Here is an 18,514-nt window from a genome sequence, read left to right as displayed (position 1 = left end):
TAACAGCCACAAAATCTCCGCCGCACGAAGCCCACTGGTAGCTGCTGAATCACATGCTTCCCCAAAACGTCGCGCTGTCAGAACACTGGGAGCTACACACACCAACAAGTCCATACTGCAGGCTGCAGCCACAACAATTTTCTACATTCAAACATCGACGGCCTCTTCTCTCTAAAAATTCACCAGACCGCTTCTACCACCAGCAAAGAAGTTTCCATCCCTAATTCCTCTGTGATTCCCACTAACCTAAACATTAAGCTGGCATTGAAGGGTGTGAATTACCCCGGCCAATCTGTTCTTTTAAATACAGCTTTTAGCAAGTTTTGAAAGGAGAAGAGCAGAACTTGCTATGCCAATAATATCGAGTCTTCTGTGGCGAAGTGGTTTTTGCATAGAAAACAAAGAGGTCAGTTGAAGAGGAATAATATCAGTACTTTGTTTAAAACTGTGTGTAAAAAGCTGTCTCTTTATCATTAACAATAAGTTGTAAAACGTGAATGGGGAGTGACAGTCTTCAAGTTTGTGAGAAGATCGCGCCCTGGTGGAATAAAGGCACGAACAGCTTACAGCACCTAGAATTACCAGGAAGTATTTAGAGTAAAACGGTTTCTAAAAGCTGCCTTTATGAATGAGAGAAAAAAAAAAAATATATATATATATATATATAAAATAGTAAAATGGAAGGGGAGTGATAGATTTAAATTAATCGTGAAGTGGAGCGCCCCCTGTATAAAGTAAAAGTGAGAAAAGCTTACAGCACCTGGAATTCCCAGGTGGCCTCCCATCCAAGTACTAACCAGACCCTACCCTGCTTAGCTTCTGAGATCAGACGAGATCGGGCGTGTTCAGGGTGCTATGGCCGTAAGCGAGAGAAACTACCAAAAACAGCCCTTTTGCATTACACGCCTCTATACATAACAGTTGGTCCCATTGGATACTACTAATGTTCTTTTTTTTTTTTTATCTGACTCACACTGCAGCCCCACCATCCAATCGGTAGCGCCGGACCCACACCCAACATTCACCAAACTACTCAGCCGGCAGCCTACCACAATTATTCCATTCTTTCCGCATCCGCACACTTCCTTCTTTTTAACTCATTTTCACTACCGCACAGGTTAATCGCCGCACGTCCCCCGCCGGCAAACATTACTCCTTTGCCTACTGCATGCAGGCTTCTCTTAACGACCCTCTGTTATCAACTCCGCTAACAGCCACAAAATCTCCGCCGCACGAAGCCCACTGGTAGCTGCTGAATCACATGCTTCCCCAAAACGTCGCGCTGTCAGAACACTGGGAGCTACACACACCAACAAGTCCATACTGCAGGCTGCAGCCAGAACAATTTTCTACATTCAAACATCGACGGCCTCTTCTCTCTAAAAATTCACCAGACCGCTTCTACCACCAGCAAAGAAGTTTCCATCCCTAATTCCTCTGTGATTCCCACTAACCTAAACATTAAGCTGGCATTGAAGGGTGTGAATTATCCCGGCTAATCTGTTCTTTTAAATACAGCTTTTAGCAAGTTTTGAAAGGAGAAGAGCAGAACTTGCTATGCCAATAATATCGAGTCTTCTGTGGCGAAGTGGTTTTTGCATAGAAAACAAAGCGGTCAGCTGAAGAGGAATAATATCAGTACTTTGTTTAAAACTGTGTGTAAAAAGCTGTCTCTTTATCATTAACAATAAGTTGTAAAACGTGAATGGGGAGTGACAGTCTTCAAGTTTGTGAGAAGATCGCGCCCTGGTGGAATAAAGGCACGAACAGCTTACAGCACCTAGAATTACCAGGAAGTATTTAGAGTAAAACGGTTTCTAAAAGCTGCCTTTATGAATGAGAGAAAAAAAAAAAAAATATATATATATATATATATATATATATATATATATATATATATATATATATAATAGTAAAATGGAAGGGGAGTGATAGATTTAAATTAATCGTGAAGTGGAGCGCCCCCCGTTTAAAGTAAAAGTGAGAAAAGCTTACAGCACCTGGTATTCCCAGGTGGTCTCCCATCCAAGTACTAACCAGACCCTACCCTGCTTAGCTTCCGAGATCAGACGAGATCGGGCGTGTTCAGGGTGGTATGGCCGTAAGCGAGAGATGCTACCAAAAACAGCCCTTTTGCATTACACGCGTCTATACATGCCAGTTAGTCCCATTGGATCCTACTCCTGGTTTTTTTTTTTTTTTATCTGACTCACACTGCAGCCCCACCATCCAATCGGCAGCGCCGGACCCACACCAAACATTCACCAAACTACTCAGCCGGCAGCCTACCACAATTATTCCATTCTTTCCGCATCCGCACACTTCCTTCTTTTTAACTCCTTTTCAGTACTGCACAGGTTAATCGCCGCACGTCCCCCGCCGGCAAACATTACTCCTTTGCCTACTGCATGCAGGCTTCTCTTAACGACCCTCTGTTATCAACTCCGCTAACAGCCACAAAATCTCCGCCGCACGAAGCCCACTGGTAGCTGCTGAATCACATGCTTCCCCAAAACGTCGCGCTGTCAGAACACTGGGAGCTACACACACCAACAAGTCCATACTGCAGGCTGCAGCCAGAACAATTTTCTACATTCAAACATCGACGGCCTCTTCTCTCTAAAAATTCACCAGACCGCTTCTACCACCAGCAAAGAAGTTTCCATCCCTAATTCCTCTGTGATTCCCACTAACCTAAACATTAAGCTGGCATTGAAGGGTGTGAATTACCCCGGCCAATCTGTTCTTTTAAATACAGCTTTTAGCAAGTTTTGAAAGGAGAAGAGCAGAACTTGCTATGCCAATAATATCGAGTCTTCTGTGGCGAAGGGGTTTTTGCATAGAAAACTATGGAAGCCCGTTTCCGCCACAAAAAGAAAAAAAATAAGTCATAATAACGAGAAACTTTCTCATTATTACGACTTAGTATCTCATAATAACAAGAAACTTTCTAATTTTTTCGACTTAGTTTCTCGTTATTATGAGATACTTTCTCATTAGTACGACTTAGTATCTCATAATAACGAGAAACTAAGTCGTACTAATGAGAAAGTATCTCATAATAACGAGAAACTAAGTCGTAAAAATGAGAAAGTTTCTCGTTATTATGAGATACTAAGTCGTACTAATGAGAAAGTATCTCATAATAACGAGAAACTTTCTCATTTTTACGACTTAGTATCTCATAATAACGAGAAACTAAGTCGTACTAATGAGAAAGTATCTCATAATAACGAGAAACTAAGTCGTAAAAATGAGAAAGTTTCTCGTTATTATGAGATACTAAGTCGTACTAATGAGAAAGTATCTCATAATAACGAGAAACTTTCTCATTTTTACGACTTAGTTTCTCGTTATTATGAGATACTTTCTCATTATTATGACAGTTTCTCAGGAGAACCTTATGAATGTGTACAACAAGTTGAGGTGACTGTGGCTAGAGTTAGCGGAGTTATGTTTGCTAAGCATGTTCAGCAGTACTTTAAACGGGGCTTCACAAATAAAGAAATACTAACGTTGCTGAAAGAGTTACATGGAGTTCAAATTAGCAATCGAACCCTCGAGCGAATTCTGTACAGACGTCAGCTTTGGAGAAGAAAGAACAAAACTGACGAGGCTGATGTGGCAGCATTCATTCAACAACAGCTACAAACATCGGGTCAGTCGCACGGCTATAGATGGATGCATCAGAAATGTTGGTTACATGGGATTATTACTGACAGAGAGACAGTTCGCATGATATTGCGATTACTAGACGGTCAGGGAGTGGATCTAAGGGCAAATAATCGACTGCGTCGGAGAGTGTACAATAGCCGTGGTCCCAATTACGTATGGCACATCGATGGATATGATAAGTTAAAACCGTACGGCATTGCCATAAGTGGATGTATCGACGGGTTTTCCCGGAAAATAATTTGGCTCGAATCTTACAAAACAAACAATGATCCACGCGTTATTGCGGGATATTATATAACAGCTGTTTCTGAATACGAAGGATGCCCTACAAGAGTCAGGCTGGACCATGGAACGGAGAACAGTTATATCGCAGATATGCAAAGATTTTTTCAGTCCAATGAAAATTTTGCGGCACAGTGTGTCTCTTTCGGCCCAAGTACTACTAACCAACGAATTGAAAGATGGTGGCTCACTCTCCGAAGCCAGTGCGCACAATTTTGGATGAACATCTTTGACAGTCTCAAAGAAGATGGACATTTTATGGACACGTTTCTGGACAAATCGCTGATCCAGTTTTGTTTCCAAAACATGATTCAGGTAGGCATAACATAGAACACCAATCACACACAATGGCAATGTAAATTATGGCTATAAAATTATTGCACATATTCCAGTTTGTAGTGCATGCAAAGCAAAACAATACGTGTACATTTGCTGTCATAATAATGTCAGGTTGTGCTGTATTTTCAAATGCATTATCGTAGCATTTTACATAACAGCCGATCTTAACTGTAGTCTTCTCTTGGGCCACTTTGCTATAACTTTTTAATCATTCTGAAATATATTCTTATGACCATGTGCAATAAGTTATTTCATACCCTGATTATGATATCACGCGCGAACGTCATTTATACAAGTCACAGTCGGCGTATGGAGCAACTAACATTAAAAACGTCTCACTGTTGGCAGCTTTCTCCCATCGTTCACTTAATAGAGCTGAGGCGGTTCGTTCAAGACCGATATTTCAGCGGTGTATTGCAACACCACGAAATAAACGCCAGAGCAAATTTTATTTTCCAATTCCATGACTTTTCCATGTTTTTCATGACTGTTCTTAACCTGTACATTTATACATTACAGTTCACGTATGCATTACCATTACAGTACTTGTTTTTATACGTAACCAGATTGCACCACCTTGAGGTGTAAATAGCCTATTATTTCTTCTGTCTTCAGGAGGAACTGGATGAAATTGCGTCTGCATGGAACAATCACAGAATAAGACCAGTTCACAACTCGAGGTCCCCTAACGGACGTCCCTTACTGATGTATACAGTACCTCATTTATATGGAGCTACAGATTTCTTGCAGAATGTGAACCCTGAGCTGGCTGACTTGTGTCTTGAAGACTGTTTGTTTAAAGATTATCCTTGTGATGAAGATGTATTTCATGTTTGTGTTGAACTAATGTCAGAGTATAATCTGTCTGTGTCAGATGATGTCTATGAAATGGTGGACATGTACATTAGACTTAGAGAGCTAATTATTAGTGAACTAAATGTTGAGTGATGTACTGATGCTAAAAATGTCAATTGAAATTATCACATGGAATATATGCATTTATATTCATACTGATTTCAATGAGAATTTGTAAAAGTACAAAACAGACTCATTCTAAATTTAAATTCACATTGTATTATTTATTAGTCCAAACACTGTTTATTAGTCCATTTTTTGTCTTAAATTACTTTGTTTTAATGTATTCCTGTGCAATATCCAATACATTAACAGAAATAAACTATATAGAGTGAAAATAAAGTGCACAGCACCAAAACATATAAGTTTCTTATAACGATAATTATATATATAAAAAAATCTCAGAATAAAATGTCTAAAACATCTGAACATTCAAATTAAACTTCTTGAATTCAAAAGACACCTAAGCATAAAATGTCTAAAACATCTGAACACTTGCATTAATCTAAATTAACACTAGCATTTACCCTTTTCTTTTGGATTTTTCAACTTTTCCTCCTTTTTGTTGGGTGTTGACACTTTAAACAAATAAGTCTAATTCAAACAAAAGATAAAGGTTCAGGGCTACAAAGTCACTCAGTGTAGGTAAAATGTTTCAATACAAAATGTGCACAATTGTGTGTCCATGGTGTAACTGATATAATCAAACTTTACATGGAACAAAGTTAACAAACACTACATTGTGCATTTTAAGACATGCATGGTACACATTTGCGTAAGTCACAGTGGACTTTCAGTACCACAAACTTTTTAAACAATGTCCATTACCCATACATTTGATTCCAGAACTTTGTTGATCTCTGATCTGAAGTCTGGATAACTGTCATAGTGGAGTGACAATTCCAACACACAGCCACAAGTATGCGCTATAGGTCTCCGCTGAAAGCCTTTTATTTGCGTAAAGATAATGCTAATGATTTTACCAAGAAATAAATCAGATCCTGTGCAAAATCTGAGAAACAGCGACAGTCGTTGCGGGTCAGACTCCCTCACATATGTAGTTACATACCTCTGAATGTCCTTCTCCTGGGTGTTCAGTGCCTCTGGGAAGGAAAGGGACTTCACAACTTTTCTGCTTGTCGGAAGCAGATACTCGTAAGTTGTTAAAATCTGCTCAATTTCTAGCCCAGCAGTTGAAAGTGTGGTTGCCCACTGATCAATGACATATGCAGGTTCTTGGAGCAGCTTTTTGTGTGCTAGCTCTTGAAGGATATCTCCAAAATTGTTGGCTGTTGGCCTTTTCCTACACAGGTAATTATCCAAAATCTCAAGTAATTCATCCTTGTCAACACTGTCAAAGTCTGATCGCCAAGATTCGAAAACTGCTCGGTCTCCTTCTGGAACAAACTTGAGGAAATTTTCAATTAAATCACTCTTGATATACCCAGAGGCTGCTTGTTCCAAAATCACTGGAGCTAGTCTGACAGGAAGATACTTTTCCTTCCGCCATCCAAAAGCTATTATACGGCCAACACTTTCCCACTGTGCTTGGCCAAAATCGTGACGAAGAAAAGGCACTTTCAAAGAACTACCCATGGTGCACTGGTCGTAAAAGTCATGCCAGAATTCAGAAAGACAGTCCCTTACTACTCCTCCATCATCATGCCCCATCTCAAAATTTCCATCTGGCAGTACAAGCTGGATTTTCACATTTTTGCTTAGAATACTTTCATCAGAAAAATGTGAAATAAGTTCAAGAAGTACATTTCCACGGTGAACAACTAGAATTCTTGGTGTTTTCTGACTTTCAGGAGACATAGGCAGTGTGTCATCCATGCTTTGCTCAGTAATGCCTCTATGATTATCTGTGACGAATGTAACTACGTTACTGTCTTCCAAAAGATCCAAAGTAAATGGTTCAGTGCTCACTACCTCTGTGGAGTGAAGAAAAGATATGCTTTGGGTGCTGGAAGTGTCTCTCTCATTCCCAATGTAGATAACATCTGGTACATCTGCATTTTGGGATGTATGAGATGACTGTTCTATAATAGGGGTGGAACTCTCAAAATCCTGAAAACTTAAATTTTCTTCAGAAAATTCTACATTTGCATTCCCCTGATTTTGTGTACTATTTTTTGTTTTTGTTGCCAAGTAGAACCTAAGAAGTGGCAATTTAGTGTCTTCGTACAATTTCCCCACTGTTGCACTTTCATCCACTGACATTTCCTGATAGTCTTTCAAGTCAAACTCAAATTCTGTGGTGTTCCCTTTCACATTCTTTCCATTTGGAAAAAAGAGACATGTCGCTTCTTTTATCAAATCTGCTTTGCTTGAATCCTTTGAGACATCAATTTTCCGTGTGCCCCCACCTTTTCTTGTTCTCACCTGTTTTAAAACCTTTTCTTCATCATCATAATGCATCCACCCCAATTCTATCTTCCTTACACTTTTCTCCGCATTTTTTGTGACCAATTTTTGAGTTGAGCCTTTTCCATATTCCTCAGTTCTTTGTTTTTTGGATAATTTGGATTTTAGGCGATCAAAAAGCTTTGATTTGCGAGTTTGGGGACAATCTTCCTGCCGCCTACAAAATCCAAGCACGGCCAGACGATCTCCATAAGATGGCAAGTATGTCTTCAGTTGCTCATCTGTCATCAGTAGAATGACACTGACATCAATCTAAAGAAAACAAATAGTGCAATACAATCATCTATTTAAATATGCACAGTATTACAGACATTTTGTTCTTTCCCATTATTGATATTGCAAGTCTGTTTAAACATACATAAATGAAAGCCAATTTTAATGCAACAAAGTATTTAAGTACTGTCACAGATTTAGAAACCAAGTACAGTGTGTGTGTATGCCTACGACTACCACTCATTTTGACGCTAAATATTACTGTAATTTAGGTTTAGTTAAATCTTACCTTTTCCTGTTCCAATTTTTCAATTGTTTCTTCTGGAACATTTCTTTGTCTTAAAAACTGTATCAAGTCACCCATTTCTGTGGACATATGCATGTTACAATTTCTTAGGATCATTGCCTGGTGGTGCAGTAAAATCACACCGATAACATAGCACAGAGGTGTTTAGAACAGATCAAATAACAGATTAAATTTCAAAAGCATACATTCGAAGAACCTCTTGTTAAAATCCCCTAATTTAACCAATAAAAAACAATGCGTGAAAATGAAATTTTAAGAAGTTTTTACATATTCGACCTCCCACCAAATATGAAACATTACGCTTGGTAAATAGATCACACATTGCTTGACATACAAGTAGCCAGACATGCAAACCTAATACACTAATCTAACTAGCTTTGTCTAACCGCAGTAAATAACATTTGCAGTTAACTCTATGCTGTATTCACTTGTGGTCTTAAATCACGAAGAACTGTATTCAGCACAATTTGTAAGTTTAAATTATTTTATTTATAATTCTAAAATCTGATCACGTGGACTGGCACTTATGCTAGATCTAGTTTATTAAGAATGCACAATAATAAATTGCAGTGAATTTTCCAAAAAACGCCATAGCATTAAAAACAACTGTAGTATGTGTTCTCGCAGACACTTTAGGTTGCTCTTTGGTCACAACGACTTTGGGAAACTCTCTCCCTATTAGCTATATCACGTTAAGCAGCCTACCCGAAAATCTAAACTGAGAACCATAAACTTGCCACCATGAAATTACGAATAACACAACTGCACTTACCTTAGATAATGATGCACAAAATACCATGCCCGCCATAAACGTAGTCGAAGATTTGGAGCTTCCTCCGGAAACGGAAAAAGCCTCAAGTCATTTAAATCGAAGTCATGAAAAAAAAAAATTCTCGTTGTAAAAAAAAAAAAAATATCGTTAGAAAAAAAAAATTCTCGTTGCAAAAAAAAACGTTTCTCAAAATAACGAGAAACGTTCTCATTATTACGACTTAGTATCTCATAATAACGAGAAACTAAGTCATAATAATGAGAAAGTATCTCATAATAACGAGATACTAAGTCGTAATAATGAGAAAGTTTCTCGTTATTATGAGATACTAAGTCGTACAAATGAGAAAGTTTCTCGTTATTATGAGATACTAAGTCGTACAAATGAGAAAGTTTCTCGTTATTATGAGATACTAAATTGTAATAATGAGAAAGTTTCTCGTTATTATGACTTATTTTTTTTCTTTTTGTGGCGGAAACGGGCTTCCATAGAAAACAAAGCGGTCAGTTGAAGAGGAATAATATCAGTACTTTGTTTAAAACTGTGTGTAAAAAGCTGTCTCTTTATCATTAACAATAAGTTGTAAAACGTGAATGGGGAGTGACAGTCTTCAAGTTTGTGAGAAGATCGTGCCCTGGTGGAATAAAGGCACGAACAGCTTACAGCACCTAGAATTACCAGGAAGTATTTAGAGTAAAACGGTGTGTAAAAGCTGCCTTTATGAATGAGATAAATATATATATATATATATATATATATATATATATATATATAAAATAGTAAAATGGAAGGGGAGTGGTAGATTTAAATTAATCGTGAAGTGGAGCACCCCCTGTATAAAGTAAAAGTGAGAAAAGCTTACAGTACCTGGTATTCCCAGGAGGTCTCCCATCCAAGTACTAACCAGACCCTACCCTGCTTGGCTTCCGAGATCGGATGAGATCGGGCATGTTCAGGGTGGTATGGCCATAAGCGAGAGACGCGACCAAAAACAGCCCTTTTGCATTACACGCCTCTATACATGCCAGTTAGTCCCATTGGATCCTACTCCTGGTTTTTTTTTTTTTTATCTGACTCACACTGCAGCCCCACCATCCAATCGGCAGCGCCGGACCCACACCAAACATTCACCAAACTACTCAGCCGGCAGCCTACCACAATTATTCCATTCTTTCCGCATCCGCACACTTCCTTCTTTTTAACTCCTTTTCAGTACTGCACAGGTTAATCGCCGCACGTCCCCCGCCGGCAAACATTACTCCTTTGCCTACTGCATGCAGGCTTCTCTTAACGACCCTCTGTTATCAACTCCGCTAACAGCCACAAAATCTCCGCCGCACGAAGCCCACTGGTAGCTGCTGAATCACATGCTTCCCCAAAACGTCGCGCTGTCAGAACACTGGGAGCTACACACACCAACAAGTCCATACTGCAGGCTGCAGCCAGAACAATTTTCTACATTCAAACATCGACGGCCTCTTCTCTCTAAAAATTCACCAGACCGCTTCTACCACCAGCAAGTTACAAAAAATAAAAATAACAACGTGAGCAAATGTTATATATATACATATATATACATATATAGATACAAGAAAAATAAAATACAAAGGGATAAATAGAATAAATAGGAATGAGAATACAAGGGAATTGCACATTCCCAGTATTGAACCAAAAAAACCAAAAGTATTGCACATTTCCAGTATTGAACTAAAAACCAAAAGTATTGCACAAGAGTATTGCACAGTGAAGTGAAGAGGCACTACAGCTTAGTTGTCCCCCCCTCCTTTGTCCACCTGTTTCCCCGCCCTCTCCCCACCAGAGAGGAGTTAAACAGCTTGATGGCGTATGGGACAAAGGAGTTTTTAAGTCTGTTGGTTCTTGTCTTTGGGAGAAGCAACCTGTCACTGAACAGACTCCTCTGGTTGTTTATGGCCGTGTGCAGAGGATGCCCAGCATTGTCCATAATGTCCAGCAATTTTTTTAGTGTCCTTTTCTCTGCCACTATCGCCATAGTGTCCAGCTTCATGCCGACCACAGAGCTAGCCTTCCTGATCAGTTTTTCCAGCCTGGATGAGTCCTTCTTTGCTGTGCTGCTCCCCCAACACACCACAGCATAGAAAAGTACTCCAGCAACCACTGACTGGTAAAACATCCTCAGGAGCTTCCTGCAGATGTTAAAAGACCTCAGTCTCCTGAGGAAGTACAGTCGGCTTTGGGCTTTTTTATACAGGTGCTCTGTGTTGCATGACCAGTCCAGTTTGTTGTCCACCCACAGCCCGAGATACTTGTATTTGTTGACCACCTCCACCTCCTCCCCCTCTATCTGAACCGGCAGTGGACCTTCTCTGGACCTCCCGAAGTCCACAACCAGTTCCTTGGTCTTTGAGGTGTTGAGTTGCAGGTGGTTTGTGTGACTCCATGTAACGAAATTCCTCACCAGACTTCTGTACTCCTCTTCCTGATCCTCCCAGATACACCCCATGATGGCTGTGTCGTCTGCAAACTTCTGAATGTGGCATAATTCAGAATTATAGCAGAAGTCAGAGGTGTACAGGGTGAAAAGAAGAGGGGACAGCACAGTTCCCTGTGGTGCTCCTGTGCTGCTGACCACAGTGTCAGACGTGATGTCCTTCAGCCTGACGTACTGTGGTCTGTCAGTGAGATAGTTGGAGATCCAAGCTATCAAGCAGGGGTCCACCTGCATCCTGTTCAGTTTTTCCTGGAGCATACGGGGCCGGATGGTATTAAAGGCACTAGAGAAGTCAAGAAACAGGATCCTGACCGTGCCTTTCCCCCCGTCCAGGTGTGAGTGGGCTCTATGTAGGAGGTACAGGATGGCATCCTCCACGCCGACATCCGCCTTGTATGCGAACTGTAGTGGGTCCTGGGCATGTTGTACCTGTGGTCGTAGGAGGTTAAGGAAGAGCCGCTCTAGAGTCTTCATAAGATGTGACGTCAGTGCCACCGGTCGGAAGTCATTCAACTCATTGGGCCGGTTCCTTTTGGGGACTGGTACAATGCAGGATGTCTTCCATAGGGCGGGCACTCTCCCCAGTTGCAGACTGAGATTGAATACTCGTTGTAGCGGCTCCCCAAGTTCAGCAGCACACGCCTTTAGCATCCTAGGACACACCTTGTCTGGGCCTGCTGCCTTTCTGGGGCAAAGCTTCCTCAGTTGTTTCCTGACCTGATCCACTGTAATACTGGGAGATGATTGGAAGGGGGGGGGGGAAGATGTCCTGCTGTTGAGAGAGGGGTTGTAGGAGGAGGGTGTCATAGTGTCCAGAAGGGGGGGGAAGTGAGGGAGGTAGGAAAGTGGTGAGAGGGCTCTGTAGTAAAGATGAGGGTGGGGGGGTTGTGGGCTGGTCAAACCTATTGAAGAAGTTGTTAAATTCGTTTGCCTTCTCCACCGTCCCCCCCACTAAGCTGTTCTTGATGTTATAGCCTGTAATGGTTTTCACACCATTCCAGACCTCCCTCATATTGTTCCTCTCCAACTTCTGCTCCACCTTCCTCCTGTAGGTGTCCTTTGCTTCCCTCAGGCAGCGTTTCACCTCCCGCTGTGCTGCTTTCATCTCCTCCTTCACTTTGCTCCTGAAAGCCTTCTTCTTCATGTTGAGGACAGCTTTGACTTCCTGTGTTACCCACGGTTTATTATTAGGATAACACCGTACCGTCTTAGCAGGGGCAACCGTGTCCACACAAAAGTTGAGGTAGTCTGTCAGACAGTGTGTCGCCCCCTCTATGTCCTCCCCATGTGGGCTCAGAAGCACATCCCAGTCTGTGGTGTCGTAGCAGTCTCTCAGAGCGTCCTCCTTTTCTGGAGTCCATCTCCTGATGGAGCGTGTTGTGACAGGCTGCCTTTGGACGAGGGGTGTGTATTGTGGCTGTAGGTAAACCAGGTTGTGGTCTGACTTCCCTAACGGGGGGAGGGGGGTGGCTCTGTATGCGTCTCTCACATTTGCATACAGTAAGTCAATTGTCCTGTTGCTCCTTGTGGGGCAATCCACAAACTGGTGAAAAGCAGCCAGAGTAGAGTCCAGTGTGGCATGATTAAAGTCTCCAGATATAATAATGAAAGCCTCTGGGTTTTGTGTCTGCAGTCTTGCTGTAACTGTGTGTATTTTCTCGCAGGCAGCTGCTGCGTCGGCCCTCGGAGGGATGTAAACACACACACAGATCACATGACTAAACTCCCGAGGTAAATAATATGGCCGCAAGCTAACGGCTAGCAGCTCCAGGTCCGGACGGCATACCGAAACTTTAACGGAGACATGTCCAGGGTTGCAGTATCTGTTGTTAATGTAGACAATGAGTCCCCCACCTCTGCTTTTTCCGCTGGCCTGCGTGTCCCTATCGGATCTCACGAATGTGAAACCGCATAGGTCTACGTTAGCCTGTGGCGTTAGCTCGGTTAGCCACGTCTCCGTGAAGATAAACAAACTGCACTCACGATATAGTCGGTGGTTGTTCAAAGCACACAGTTCATCCATTTTGTTATGTAGCGAGTTCACGTTGCCCATTATCACTGTCGGGATTGATGGTTTGAATCGCCTCCGGTGATCCGCTTTCCTCGCTCCAGCCTTGCAGCCTCTGTAGCTCCTCTTTATCTCAGCTGGAATGTTGTGTCGCATGCCGGTCTGTTCCGGTCTGTTGAAGCCCCACCATCCAATCGGCAGCGCCGGACCCACACCCAACATTCACCAAACTACTCAGCCGGCAGCCTACCACAATTATTCCATTCTTTCCGCATCCGCACACTTCCTTCTTTTTAACTCATTTTCACTACCGCACAGGTTAATCGCCGCACGTCCCCCGCCGGCAAACATTACTCCTTTGCCTACTGCATGCAGGCTTCTCTTAACGACCCTCTGTTATCAACTCCGCTAACAGCCACAAAATCTCCGCCGCACGAAGCCCACTGGTAGCTGCTGAATCACATGCTTCCCCAAAACGTCGCGCTGTCAGAACACTGGGAGCTACACACACCAACAAGTCCATACTGCAGGCTGCAGCCAGAACAATTTTCTACATTCAAACATCGACGGCCTCTTCTCTCTAAAAATTCACCAGACCACTTCTACCACCAGCAAAGAAGTTTCCATCCCTAATTCCTCTGTGATTCCCACTAACCTAAACATTAAGCTGGCATTGAAGGGTGTGAATTACCCCGGCCAATCTGTTCTTTTAAATACAGCTTTTAGCAAGTTTTGAAAGGAGAAGAGCAGAACTTGCTATGCCAATAATATCGAGTCTTCTGTGGCGAAGTGGTTTTTGCATAGAAAACAAAGCGGTCAGTTGAAGAGGAATAATATCAGTACTTTGTTTAAAACTGTGTGTAAAAAGCTGTCTCTTTATCATTAACAATAAGTTGTAAAACGTGAATGGGGAGTGACAGTCTTCAAGTTTGTGAGAAGATCGCGCCCTGGTGGAATAAAGGCACGAACAGCTTACAGCACCTAGAATTACCAGGAAGTATTTAGAGTAAAACGGTTTCTAAAAGCTGGCTTTATGAAAGAGAGAAAAAAAAAATATATATATATATAAAATAGTAAAATGGAAGGGGAGTGATAGATTTAAATTAATCGTGAAGTGGAGCGCCCCCTGTATAAAGTAAAAGTGAGAAAAGCTTACAGCACCTGGTATTCCCAGGTGGTCTCCCATTCAAGTACTAACCAGACCCTACCCTGCTTAGCTTCCGAGATCAGACGAGATCGGGCGTGTTCAGGGTGGTATGGCCATAAGCGAGAGATGCTACCAAAAACAGCCCTTTTGCATTACACGCGTCTATACATGCCAGTTAGTCCCATTGGATCCTACTCCTGGTTTATTTATTTTTTTATCTGACTCACACTGCAGCACCACCATCCAATCGGCAGCGCCGGAACTACACCAAACATTCACCAAACTACTCAGCCGGCAGCCTACCACAATTATTCCATTCTTTCCGCATCCGCACACTTCCTTATTTTTAACTCCTTTTCACTACCGCACAGGTTAATCGCCGCACGTCCCCCGCCGGCAAACATTACTCCTTTGCCTACTGCATGCAGGCTTCTCTTAACGACCCTCTGTTATCAACTCCGCTAACAGCCACAAAATCTCCGCCGCACGAAGCCCACTGGTAGCTGCTGAATCACATGCTTCCCCAAAACGTCGCGCTGTCAGAACACTGGGAGCTACACACACCAACAAGTCCATACTGCAGGCTGCAGCCAGAACAATTTTCTACATTCAAACATCGACGGCCTCTTCTCTCTAAAAATTCACCAGACCGCTTCTACCACCAGCAAAGAAGTTTCCATCCCTAATTCCTCTGTGATTCCCACTAACCTAAACATTAAGCTGGCATTGAAGGGTGTGAATTACCCCGGCCAACCTGTTCTTTTAAATACAGCTTTTAGCAAGTTATGAAAGGAGAAGAGCAGAACTTGCTATGCCAATAATATCGAGTCTTCTGTGGCGAAGTGGTTTTTGCATAGAAAACAAAGCGGTCAGTTGAAGAGGAATAATATCAGTACTTTGTTTAAAACTGTGTGTAAAAAGCTGTCTCTTTATCATTAACAATAAGTTGTAAAACGTGAATGGGGAGTGACAGTCTTCAAGTTTGTGAGAAGATCGCGCCCTGGTGGAATAAAGGCACGAACAGCTTACAGCACCTAGAATTACCAGGAAGTATTTAGAGTAAAACGGTTTCTAAAAGCTGCCTTTATGAATGAGTGAAAAAAAAAAAAAATATATATATATATATAATAGTAAAATGGAAGGGGAGTGATAGATTTAAATTAATCGTGAAGTGGAGCGCCCCCCGTTTAAAGTAAAAGTGAGAAAAGCTTACAGCACCTGGTATTCCCAGGAGGTCTCCCATCCAAGTACTAACCAGACCCTACCCTGCTTAGCTTCCGAGATCAGACGAGATCAGGCGTGTTCAGGGTGGTATGGCCGTAAGCGAGAGATGCTACCAAAAACAGCCCTTTTGCATTACACGCGTCTATACATGCCAGTTAGTCCCATTGGATCCTACTCCTGGTTTTTTTTTTTTTTATCTGACTCACACTGCAGCCCCACCATCCAATCGGCAGCGCCGGACCCACACCAAACATTCACCAAACTACTCAGCCGGCAGCCTACCACAATTATTCCATTCTTTCCGCATCCGCACACTTCCTTCTTTTTAACTCATTTTCACTACCGCACAGGTTAATCGCCGCACGTCCCCCGCCAGCAAACATTACTCCTTTGCCTACTGCATGCAGGCTTCTATTAACGACCCTCTGTTATCAACTCCGCTAACAGCCACAAAATCTCCGCCGCACGAAGCCCACTGGTAGCTGCTGAATCACATGCTTCCCCAAAACATCGCGCTGTCAGAACACTGGGAGCTACACACACCAACAAGTCCATACTGCAGGCTGCAGCCAGAACAATTTTCTACATTCAAACATCGACGGCCTCTTCTCTCTAAAAATTCACCAGACCGCTTCTACCACCAGCAAAGAAGTTTCCATCCCTAATTCCTCTGTGATTCCCACTAACCTAAACATTAAGCTGGCATTGAAGGGTGTGAATTACCCCGGCCAATCTGTTCTTTTAAATACAGCTTTTAGCAAGTTTTGAAAGGAGAAGAGCAGAACTTGCTATGCCAATAATATCGAGTCTTCTGTGGCGAAGTGGTTTTTGCATAGAAAACTATGGAAGCCCGTTTCCGCCACAAAAAGAAAAAAAATAAGTCATAATAACGAGAAACTTTCTCATTATTACGACTTAGTATCTCATAATAACAAGAAACTTTCTAATTTTTTCGACTTAGTTTCTCGTTATTATGAGATACTTTCTCATTAGTACGACTTAGTATCTCATAATAACGAGAAACTAAGTCGTACTAATGAGAAAGTATCTCATAATAACGAGAAACTAAGTCGTAAAAATGAGAAAGTTTCTCGTTATTATGAGATACTAAGTCGTACTAATGAGAAAGTATCTCATAATAACGAGAAACTTTCTCATTTTTACGACTTAGTATCTCATAATAACGAGAAACTAAGTCGTACTAATGAGAAAGTATCTCATAATAACGAGAAACTAAGTCGTAAAAATGAGAAAGTTTCTCGTTATTATGAGATACTAAGTCGTACTAATGAGAAAGTATCTCATAATAACGAGAAACTTTCTCATTTTTACGACTTAGTTTCTCGTTATTATGAGATACTTTCTCATTATTATGACAGTTTCTCAGGAGAACCTTATGAATGTGTACAACAAGTTGAGGTGACTGTGGCTAGAGTTAGCGGAGTTATGTTTGCTAAGCATGTTCAGCAGTACTTTAAACGGGGCTTCACAAATAAAGAAATACTAACGTTGCTGAAAGAGTTACATGGAGTTCAAATTAGCAATCGAACCCTCGAGCGAATTCTGTACAGACGTCAGCTTTGGAGAAGAAAGAACAAAACTGACGAGGCTGATGTGGCAGCATTCATTCAACAACAGCTACAAACATCGGGTCAGTCGCACGGCTATAGATGGATGCATCAGAAATGTTGGTTACATGGGATTATTACTGACAGAGAGACAGTTCGCATGATATTGCGATTACTAGACGGTCAGGGAGTGGATCTAAGGGCAAATAATCGACTGCGTCGGAGAGTGTACAATAGCCGTGGTCCCAATTACGTATGGCACATCGATGGATATGATAAGTTAAAACCGTACGGCATTGCCATAAGTGGATGTATCGACGGGTTTTCCCGGAAAATAATTTGGCTCGAATCTTACAAAACAAACAATGATCCACGCGTTATTGCGGGATATTATATAACAGCTGTTTCTGAATACGAAGGATGCCCTACAAGAGTCAGGCTGGACCATGGAACGGAGAACAGTTATATCGCAGATATGCAAAGATTTTTTCAGTCCAATGAAAATTTTGCGGCACAGTGTGTCTCTTTCGGCCCAAGTACTACTAACCAACGAATTGAAAGATGGTGGCTCACTCTCCGAAGCCAGTGCGCACAATTTTGGATGAACATCTTTGACAGTCTCAAAGAAGATGGACATTTTATGGACACGTTTCTGGACAAATCGCTGATCCAGTTTTGTTTCCAAAACATGATTCAGGTAGGCATAACATAGAACACCAATCACACACAATGGCAATGTAAATTATGGCTATAAAATTATTGCACATATTCCAGTTTGTAGTGCATGCAAAGCAAAACAATACGTGTACATTTGCTGTCATAATAATGTCAGGTTGTGCTGTATTTTCAAATGCATTATCGTAGCATTTTACATAACAGCCGATCTTAACTGTAGTCTTCTCTTGGGCCACTTTGCTATAACTTTTTAATCATTCTGAAATATATTCTTATGACCATGTGCAATAAGTTATTTCATACCCTGATTATGATATCACGCGCGAACGTCATTTATACAAGTCACAGTCGGCGTATGGAGCAACTAACATTAAAAACGTCTCACTGTCGGCAGCTTTCTCCCATCGTTCACTTAATAGAGCTGAGGCGGTTCGTTCAAGACCGATATTTCAGCGGTGTATTGCAACACCACGAAATAAACGCCAGAGCAAATTTTATTTTCCAATTCCATGACTTTTCCATGTTTTTCATGACTGTTCTTAACCTGTACAT

The 18,514-nt window shown here is 41.7% G+C and overlaps 5 non-coding genes across 5 annotated transcripts; all 5 read right to left on the bottom strand.

The window, feature by feature from the left end:
* Positions 1–748: 748 nt before the first annotated feature.
* LOC125737178 (5S ribosomal RNA) lies at positions 749–867 on the bottom strand. The gene has a single exon (XR_007396444.1). It is a non-coding gene; the product is annotated as a 5S ribosomal RNA (ribosomal RNA).
* A 1,121-nt stretch (positions 868–1,988) lies between these two features.
* On the bottom strand, positions 1,989–2,107 carry LOC125737012 (5S ribosomal RNA). Its single transcript, XR_007396279.1, has one exon. It is a non-coding gene; the product is annotated as a 5S ribosomal RNA (ribosomal RNA).
* A 7,618-nt stretch (positions 2,108–9,725) lies between these two features.
* On the bottom strand, positions 9,726–9,844 carry LOC125734829 (5S ribosomal RNA). The gene has a single exon (XR_007394132.1). It is a non-coding gene; the product is annotated as a 5S ribosomal RNA (ribosomal RNA).
* A 4,653-nt stretch (positions 9,845–14,497) lies between these two features.
* Positions 14,498–14,616, bottom strand: LOC125733468 (5S ribosomal RNA). Its single transcript, XR_007392813.1, has one exon. It is a non-coding gene; the product is annotated as a 5S ribosomal RNA (ribosomal RNA).
* Positions 14,617–15,701: 1,085 nt separating this feature from the next.
* On the bottom strand, positions 15,702–15,820 carry LOC125732935 (5S ribosomal RNA). Its single transcript, XR_007392298.1, has one exon. It is a non-coding gene; the product is annotated as a 5S ribosomal RNA (ribosomal RNA).
* Positions 15,821–18,514: the final 2,694 nt, after the last annotated feature.

The sequence above is a fragment of the Brienomyrus brachyistius genome, chromosome 2, assembly GCF_023856365.1.
Source record: "Brienomyrus brachyistius isolate T26 chromosome 2, BBRACH_0.4, whole genome shotgun sequence".
Lineage (NCBI taxonomy): Eukaryota > Metazoa > Chordata > Actinopteri > Osteoglossiformes > Mormyridae > Brienomyrus > Brienomyrus brachyistius.
This window is presented reverse-complemented; position numbering and strand designations above follow the sequence as displayed.